At 32.2% G+C, this 6,537-nt stretch overlaps 1 long non-coding RNA gene across 1 annotated transcript; it reads right to left on the bottom strand.

Annotated features, from left to right (window-relative positions):
• Positions 1 to 224: 224 nt before the first annotated feature.
• LOC134698933 (uncharacterized) lies at positions 225 to 5,004 on the bottom strand. The gene is made up of 3 exons (XR_010103505.1): positions 4,811 to 5,004; positions 1,597 to 1,684; positions 225 to 918 (listed from the first exon to the last, which is right to left on the bottom strand). It is a non-coding gene; the product is annotated as an uncharacterized LOC134698933 (long non-coding RNA).
• Between the last annotated feature and the right edge of the window lie 1,533 nt (positions 5,005 to 6,537).

The raw sequence follows: 6,537 nt of genomic DNA, 5'->3' as shown, positions 1-6,537 counted from the left end.
TCAAATTTCCTCTGAGGAAATTTCTGAACATCAAATTTCCCTTAAGGAAATGTTTTTCCTTATTTTTACTTGTTAAACATTTCTTCACTACACCATGTATACAAACAGTATGAATATAATTATTAAAAGACTGTATAATTGATGCAAATGATATTTAAAATTTGAATAAATGTTTGACTCAACATTTTAATGACATTGAAAATAATACAGTCTGACTGTTAGATCTAGGTATTGTTTATACTTTTTATATAAATTTAACTTTGATTTATAATTTTTTGGAGCAAATGCTTCTGTTTTCTTTGTAAGTGTTTCAATGCGATACATTAATAAGCAACCAATTTGAATGTCATTATATCATTTGTGGTGTTCTAAAGAATTTGTTTATATATTTGCAGATTAAATAATAAAATAAACACTTTTCGTGTTATTTTAAATTAGAATTTCTTCTGTTTCAGCTTGTGTACAGTTATTCAATCCACTATGTAAGAATTCAGTGAATACATTATTCCATTCACTAAACAATTCCCTTCAATTCTAAGAGAAATCATTTTTGCAAATTGTTCTTCAATGATCTTCTTCTGTATATTTGATATGAGGGAGCGATGTAAATGAGTGGATAAAACTGGTGTCCCTTTTTTCAACAACAAAATTGTATTTGTTCTGCATTCTCCTTTCTTTTGATTAAGATATGTTGTTGCTTTTATGCAATAGTGTTTTTGTGTATCTATGATAGAACTCCATTTTGTTTTATATGGTCATTATCATGTGATAATGTTGAAATTTCCTATTTCTTTTTTGCAGGAAAGCACACATTCCATTTCAAATTAATCCAATTATGCACTATGTAAATAAATTTCAACTTTAAGTTTCCTCTTCAGTAATGACCTATTGATCATGAAAACCAAGATGTCTGATCACCTATAAGTACACAAAATAAACAAATAAAATGTTATAAATGGAGAGAGAAGCAGCAATAAATGTTTTTCATGTGTATCTTTCCTTATTAAAATACATTAAGTAAACTTGAACTCCAGAAAAATAAATAACTGCTATGAAGACTAGAAAGTATAAAATGCCAAATAAAGTATTCACGAAAAATTAGTTGATTTACAATAGTCAAGTCCATGTTTGCAGGAAATTTACATCATTGGTTGTCTTATTGGCAATCATACCACATCTTATTTTTATATAACCTTGCCATATTCCTATTGTGCCTGTCCAAAGTTCAGAGCCTGTAGCTTTTGTCAGTTTAGTCTGACACTAAAATTTAGTGATTGTTGCTGTTGTTGTTTCATACGGTCATATTTATTTTTTATAATTTATTTTGTTATAAACTAGGCAATTAGCATGATTAGTTTTACAGTTTGGATTGTTTCAATGTTTCATCTTTAGGTCTTTTATAGCTGCATACTTTGACTATAGTATAGGGTATGGGTTTTCTCATTATTGAAGGTCGTAACAGGCCTACAATTGCTTTCTCAAAGCCATGATAGTTTTCATATTTAATATACCACATCTTTGAATTTTTAAAGTAATCATGATACTAGTAATCATCTTTCAAGTTCAATAACTTTTTAAAATTAAAAGGTGCCTTACCATTTAGGTTAAGTTGGCTTCTGCAAATTTTACATTGCCTATCATTACTGCTGTATATTATTTCTCTGTATCTTCTATAGTTCTTGTCCTATATACATAAAAGAGTAAAAGTTGAATGACATCTTGCATCAATATTTTTTTCTATTTAATGTACATTTAAATGTTTATTAATGTGTGTATAATAAAAATCTTAACCATGAGTGCTTGATAAGCTTCTTGCCCTTATAGCTGGTCTGTAAGCTTTAAATGAATTTTATTGATCGACTAAAAAACTATGAGCACTGCGCAAATAAGACCCCCGCCCTCCAAAAAAACAAAACATGCACAAACAGTGGTATTCATTGACATAAAACATGTATATAATTTGGCTCAATTTAAAGATCTCTCAAGTGACTATAAGATGATAAGTTTAAGGCAGTGATTTTTTTAACAAATACATTTCTAAAACCTTTCAAAGATTTTGAAAATGGACAAATTTTAAATAACTTTGCAACAACTAAAGTTCCTTAACTCTGCATCTTATAAAAAAATATACATGATAAATAGGGAATGATACTCCAGCTTGCATATTATTCAAAGTTTTAAAGGAACATAACTAAAGAACTGTTAAAGTTTTACTACCAAAATTTGAAATTGATCTGATTAAAATTGTGATAAAAAGTATTGTTTGAAAGTTAAATAAAATTTGGTTGAGGGAAACATAAGTTAGAAGGCCGAAACAATTTTTTCCATTTTTAAAGAACATAACTATAGAATTTATTAAAAGAGACACTACCAAAATTCAAACTTAATCTGTATTGTGTGGTGAAAAGCATTGTGTATTGATTTCATAACATTTGGTTGAGACAAACTAAAGTTTAGAAAACAGGAAACCAAAAATTCAGCATATTTTCCCCATTTCTAAAGGGGCATAACTCTGATACTCTAGTACAGTAACACTGACATCACCAAAATTCAAACTTGATCTGAGTATTGTGATAACAAGCTTTTGTAAAAGTTTAATTGAATTGGGTGAGGCAAACTAAAGTAATGTAAGAGAACAAAAAACAACTTTGGGACAGACGGACAAACGATCAAGTGTTAAACATTATGCCCCCTCCACTTTGGGTCATAATAATAAAAAGGGTGTTTATGTCAAGATATAAAAACAATTCACCAAAGTTTCATAAAAATTTGTGAAAGAATTCTTGAGACTATCCTAATCCCAAGTCATGATAGTACAATGACATAAATCAGTTTGGTTTTTTTTAAATTAAAAGGAAAATTATCATGTTTATGTTATACAAAAATAATTCACCAAGTTTCATGAAAATTGCTCAAAGCATTATTAATAGTATACGTACTGGAAAATCCCCCCTTTTATGAATAAAATCCCTAACTTTAAATTAAAAATTTAAAAGCCCTAAAAATTAAAAAGGACTTTAATTATCATGATTATATGTGACTTGTTATTTAACATAACAAAAAAAACCAAAGGCAATGAAAGAGAAACTGACAATGCCAAGGCAAAACATAAGATGCAGAAAAGAAAAACAAAACAAAACACTAAGCAACACCAACATCACCAAAAAACTAGTGTTGAATTTATGTGCTCAGTCAGTCAGTGAGAGTTCGCAGATCCTGACCTACTATATCTATGCTTAAAAACCTAAAAATCATATAGTTCTAAACATATTTTGTAAATTTATACTTGATTAACAAGTGAAACTGCGAGCTACTGCTCAGAGGCGGATTTAGGTGGGGGGGGGGGGGCCCCTTTTTGGGAAAAAATTTAGTTGCTTATATAGGGAATCACTGAAGCGTGACTGTAGTGGGTCCCCTTTAGGTCAGTCAGTGGGCCCCCACTTATGAAAATTCCTGGATCCGCCACTGCTGCTCACTGATGATACCCCCGCCGCAAGAGGATAATATAAATAGTGTAAAAATATGCAAGTGTTCGGTAAACAGGAAGTTGTCGAGTGATGAATCTGAAAACGCATCACACTGTATAGCTGACTTATATAAATCCTGAAACCAAATTTTCTGAAATCCTTGTACTGTAGTTCCTGAGAAAAATGTGACGAAAGTTTTCAACTTGGCTATCATGTGTAAAATCATACAAGTGTTCGGTTAACAGGAAGTTGACAAGTGATCAATCTGAAAACGCATCACACGGTATAAATGACTTAGATAAACCCTGAAACCAAATTTCAGAAATCCTTGTATTGAAGTTCCTGAGAAAAATGCGACGAAAAATATTCATGGGACGGACGGACGGACGGACTGACAGACAGAGATAAAACAGTATACCCCCCTTTTTTGAAAGTATAAAAAGTTGTCATAAATAGCATAGACACCTTTGAGTTTTGAGAACCACATGTGTTAATTGTGCGAGTATAATCATTGATAATCATGCACAAGATTGACTTTTAAAAGCCTATATATATTGAAATTTTCTGAAAATATTGCATGCATTTATTAATATGACCAATTTCAAGAAATGCACAAAGATGCGAGATGATTTATATAATTGTAATTTCAGGAATTTACAGTAAAGGCTTTAATCCCCACTGCATTTTGCACTTTTTCTTATTCAGGAGGCAGAAGTTATGGCCTTTGTGACCTTTGTATGATTTTTATTTTAGTTTCTTTTTTTTGTAATGAATTTGTATTGAAGAGTTTAGTATGACGTCCATTATCTCTCAACCAGTATAGCTTACTTTAAAAGATCGGAGTATTATTGAATGTTTGAAAGTTTATCATCATTTATCTTTGTCTTGTCCTGGCGTTACCTCTCTAACAGAGTAGTAATTTAAATGTTTGTTTAATGGCAAGCTAAAGCATGCCTCACAGACACGGATCCAGGGGGGCTGAGGGTTAGACATGTTGGAACCCCCCCTTTCTTTACTGGACGATCAATGCATTTGAATGGGGACATGTAGTTTGACACACCCCCCCCCCCCCCCCCCCCCCCCCAATTTGTCCTGGGTTATGAACCCCTTTATATGACTCAGGATCCACCCCAGTCTCAGGTTTTGGGATTTTCTCGTTGCAATGAAGACACATTGGTGTCCTATGGCTGATATCTGCTCTTTGGTCATGTTGTTATCTCTTTGATACAATCCCCATTTCCATTTCAATTTTCTTTTCAGTTCTATTATAAATATTAGAAACGAGTTTGGCGCGTTTACAAAAATAAAATTGTCTGTGCTAACAGGGGAATATGTGTGCATACCAGTATTTAAATTTTCTAGGCCTTCTTTTTGAATATTTTGTGCATTTCTTGGTAAAATACTGTCAGACCTCGAGTGCTGTTGTTTTACAAAAACGGTCAAGTAATGTAGGGGAAAGAAACGAACTAAAAAGACCAAAATAAGCCACAACTAATGGGGGTCTCATTGGGGGTTCTGTTCACGGATCCCGCTTAGTTACTATTTATTTTTTAAGATTCCCGCATGATGCCATTACGCTAGCACTATATATATATATAAGTGAACAATTCTGATATTTTTTTTAATTTCCCATGTCCCTCTAAACTTCATTTCGCGTTTTCACGGCACAATAATTTGAGGGAGGATATAGGACCTTTATCGGGACTCCGGGATCGGGTGTTTTTAAGCTCTGGAATTCGGGATTGACCTTTTCGGGATCCGATAATTCTTTTTTCGAATTTCGGGACCTCGGGATTTCGTGTTTTTAAGCCCGGGATTTCGAGATTTCGTGATTTTAAGCTCGGGATTTCGGAATCAGTACCCCTCCTATCCTCCCTCATAATTTGACTTTCATGTGTCACGTCTGAGACTACTATAACACAGAGAGACTCGCACTACACGATAAATCGGTAGTGACCAATCTCTGTGTTATAGTACTTAGTTTCAGGTCACGTTTACAAAAAATACGCCTCGACAATCCCGAGTCCCGCTCAGACCCCCTTATACATACATAATGAATAGTTTACTATGTAGTCAGTAGTCGGGTCAAATACACATGTATATACTTTTAGACGACCTTAGATTCATTTCACAGCGAAAATACTCATTTATATTGAACATTTTAGATCACTTCACATTTAGATTTTATAACTTTTAAAATTAAGACCATATAGATTTAAGATCATTTAATCGAAAGATGATAATTTGTCAATGAGCAACTGTAACCAGGAACTGCATTTTTTTTGCATGCGTCAAGAAACAGTTAACAGTTAAACTTCTCATCTGGACTTTTTAAGGGCATACGATACAGTTTTGATTCTGTATTTACAAGTTCATGAAAATTTGCATTTAGGCTATTTTTTACCTGATTAAATCAAATATGTAATAAAAAATATACCTTCATGTGCTACTTTTTGAGTAAAATGAGGTCGAAATTTGGTATATTTGCTCAAAATTCACATTTGTGGCCGTAATTTCTTTTTCGAACGAAAGACATAACTTTTTTGTTATAAAAGATAAACACAAATTGTTTTTTTGTTAGATAATCGGTAATTTCTGTATTTTATAAGTATCATAAAAAATATGCAATTTATTATTCAGAAATAACTCATATTTATCAAATATTCATGAATTGAGGAAAGAACGTCAATTTTTACTGCATGTTTATCAAAATTAAAAAAAATCCTCTATTTACAGTTTTATAAAATTTGGGTCACATAATCTCCCTGCAAAATGAAACAAGTTGCCGTTTTGAAAAATAGGGGTCCATGAACTCGTTTTCAAATTAAATCAGTTTGAATGATAATAATCAGTCGAAAAATGCATCTTTTCCCGATATGTCACAGTTTGACGTCGCGAAAATAACATTTTACGTTAGCAACGTCATTACCTCCCCTGTAACTGTATCGTATGCCCTTAATTAGTCCATATACCGGACCTCTTCTCTATTATGGGATTGAAAAAAAATCTAAAGTTAAAAATGCGGTTTTGAGCCTATTTCTTCTTTTTAATTTGGTAACACGTTAAGCCA

The sequence above is a fragment of the Mytilus trossulus genome, unplaced genomic scaffold, assembly GCF_036588685.1.
Source record: "Mytilus trossulus isolate FHL-02 unplaced genomic scaffold, PNRI_Mtr1.1.1.hap1 h1tg000024l__unscaffolded, whole genome shotgun sequence".
Classification (NCBI taxonomy): domain Eukaryota; kingdom Metazoa; phylum Mollusca; class Bivalvia; order Mytilida; family Mytilidae; genus Mytilus; species Mytilus trossulus.
Note: the sequence above shows the minus strand (reverse complement) of the source record. Positions and strands in the feature narration are given on the sequence as shown.